The sequence below is a fragment of the Triticum dicoccoides genome, chromosome 2B (assembly GCF_002162155.2).
Source record: "Triticum dicoccoides isolate Atlit2015 ecotype Zavitan chromosome 2B, WEW_v2.0, whole genome shotgun sequence".
Lineage (NCBI taxonomy): Eukaryota > Viridiplantae > Streptophyta > Magnoliopsida > Poales > Poaceae > Triticum > Triticum dicoccoides.
Window position 1 is genome coordinate 647,466,036 of NC_041383.1, and position 3,071 is coordinate 647,469,106.

The 3,071-nt window shown below is 61.2% G+C and overlaps 1 pseudogene; it reads right to left on the reverse strand.

The window, feature by feature from the left end:
• The window catches only part of LOC119361088, a 1,534-nt pseudogene extending 744 nt beyond the window's left edge, over positions 1-790 (reverse strand).
• Between the last annotated feature and the right edge of the window lie 2,281 nt (positions 791-3,071).

Sequence of the window (3,071 nt, forward strand, 5' to 3'; positions counted from 1 at the left end):
GAGAAGGAGAAGAACTGGGCCACCGGGTCCGTCTCCGCCGCAGGGGGAGGAGGCGGCGCAGAACGGAGTGGGAGTGGCGGTGTTGCGCGCAGCACCTGAGCATCTGCGGCCTTGGCGCCCGCATTGCGGCCCCGCCGGTCCCTCCCGTGGCGACGCCCGGCCGGAGACCTACTACGGCAACGATGCGCCTCCCTGACGACGTCCTCGTCGCAGCTCCTGGCGTGGCAGCCGCGACCCAGCAGGCGATCCCTCCAGGAGCGGTTGGCCCCGGCGCCGCCACTACCACCATCCTCGTCATGGTCACGGGTGCCCCGTCCGAGCACAGGGCCGTAGGCCGTAGCCTCCACGCGCGGCACCCGGCTGCGGGCCTTGCCCTGCCCATCTTCAACGTGCGCCACCCAGGAGCCAGGCTCGTAGCGCGGAAGGGGGCGATCGTCGTCTTCGTCCGAGGAGGGAAGCCCGCTCTGGCCGGAGCGTGAAGAGCGCGGCGAGAGGGTGGTCCAGTCCTCCAGAAGGTCGACGTGGATCTGGAGATCGTAGCGCCGCACGCCAGGCGGCGGGGGGATGCGACGATCAGCGGGGGCGATGCCGACGATCTCGTCCGCCCGGCCCGCGCCCCGCTTGAGCACCCAGAGCGGCGCTTGGTTGGGATGTGAGCAACATCCCACACCCAGAGCCAGAACGCGAAAGTCTTGGTGTGCCCTCTCTCCAGCGTGCGCGAGTCGAGCCGGTCGACGCGGCCGATGTCGCCGAGGGCCTCCTCCACGCCCAGCAGCGACCAGAACTGCATGGGCAGATCTTCAACAACGATGCGAACGTGGTGATGAAACTTGAGGAGCGCGGCGTGGTCGTCTTCAATCCAAGCCCTGATGAAGTACTTGCACCCCTCCACCTTGATGACGCCCCGGCGCACGGTGTTGTCCCGGTGCGCGGGGAGGTCGAAGTGGACTAGGAAGGCTTCAGGCTGGTGGGCGGTGATGCGAAGCAGGTGCGGAGGGGTGGAGAGCTGCTCGAGGATGACCCTGCCCACCGCGGCGGGGTGGTGGAGTGCGAGCGGTCCGCGGCGGTGAGGGTGACCGCGTGCTGGCGCAGCACATGCTCCTCGATTTCCAGCGCCGGGGAGGCCACGATGATCTTGCTGCTCTCCCGCGGCCTCCTGCCCGGGTCGCAGAGGGCGAGGCTTGCCATGGGCGCGGGGGGAGGCGTGGGCGGGAAGACGACGCGGTCGTGCACCGGAGCTTTCGCCGTAGCCGGGAAAACTAGGCGAGCACGGGCAGCCCCTCCCGGGCCGCCGTTTCTTGGGTTTTGGGGGCACTCCTTGCCAAAGTGACCCGCGCGCTTGCAAATGATGCAGCGGAGGGGATCCCGGCAGTCTACACGGTGATGGCGCTTACTGAGGCAACGGAAGCATTTACCTTTGAACTGGCTTAAAAAGGCCTCCTTCTTCGCATCCGCATTGAAGGATCTGCGGCGGTCCGAGCGCTGGATCGGAGCGCGCCCGCCTCGATCCGCCGAGCGGGAGCCGGCCCTCCCCTTCTTCCGGGACGTGACCTCCGTCCATCCCCCCTCCCCCACCGGGCTTGCCTGGCTCGAAGAGGAAAGAACGACCGGTGAGGAGGGGCGAACGACCACGGATTTAAGGCGCGTCAGGCCCCCGTCGGGAGAGGCCCCCAGATCCGGCGGTCCGAGCCGCGCCTCGGCCCTGGAAGACTCGCCGCGCTGCAGGATTCGCGGCGTCGAGGCCGGATCTGACGCACCCGCCGTCGAGGCCGCAGACCAAGGGGAAAAGAGCTGGGGATGGCCACGGTGCTGAAGAGCGGAGCCAGCGGTCGGGGAGGGGCTCCGCTGGCCATGCGCAGGACAGCGGGAGGCGCAGCTGGCTGCCATAAAGGCCGGGGTATGGTGGCCGCCGCGGCCGGAGCAGCCAGCGGCGCGGGCAGGGGGAGGGGGAGCGAGAGTCCTGGTTTCCTTCCTAACAGGGCAGCTCGAATGCGCAGTCGTGATACCATGCATGGTGGTCTCTTTCTTGTTCGGTCTTTGGTTGGTAGGCCTCTGTCCTCCCTTCCTTTGGTCCTCCGTCTCTTTTGGCTTTTCTCTTGGACGATCTCTTCTTACCTCAATGATGTCAGGGTGGCAGTTTTGAAGCCTGCCTCTGCAACTGCCTGACTGCTGCGTTACGCGGCAAGAGATGAGGTGGACTGCCTGTTGGGAAAACGTCCATCTACATTTTCTTTTACTGTGCCAATGATTTTTCTCTCACAATCGATTTAATTTCCTTTGACTGTGCCAATGATGCACAAAAACATGAATAAGTAAAATACTCTGACTCGCAGCATGCGGAGAACTTTGAACATCGTTGAGCCATTCACTAACTTAATTTGAACCATTGATCAGTTTTTCTTTTTTCTCCTTGGCATTGGAAGTTGTTCGTCATGGTGTTTCTTTTACACGTACGGGTGCCATGCATGATCAATGCAAGCAGATGTACGAGCCACCATGCACGGTAGTGCTCTGAAAATTAACATGTCAGGTCTTCCCTGCTCTGACATGCTTTTTTGCGATCTTTTTTCTTGGACGATCTGTTCTTACCTCAGTGATGTACACAAAACTGTGATAGGTAGACACAGAGTTTCGCTGTCTACCTTCCTTGCGTTCCTTTGCCAAAGATGCCAGTGTGGCAAGAAATGAGCTGGGCTGTCCTCTTTGGCCGATGATGTTGTACTACATGCATAAGGCCAACTCCACCGCGCGATCCCAAACGGACGTTCGGATTGGCCCAAATTTGTCTCTTTGGGGCGTCGATGGGTTCAGCCGTGTCCGGCTGTGTCCGTTGGGTCGTGCGTGCGCCCACCGCGCGGCCGCACCCCAAATCGTGTCCGGGGTGAACGGGAATAAAAAACTGAATGAAATAACTAAAAAAGCAAATAAACGCATTTTAAAAAAACATAAAACATATGTAGGGGTCACAAAACGGCCCAGTTTCAACGGCCACAAAACGGCCCAGTTTAATAATTAACATAATAACATAATAACAAAAAACTCCTCCCGTGCGCTCCTGCCGCGCCCGTCGG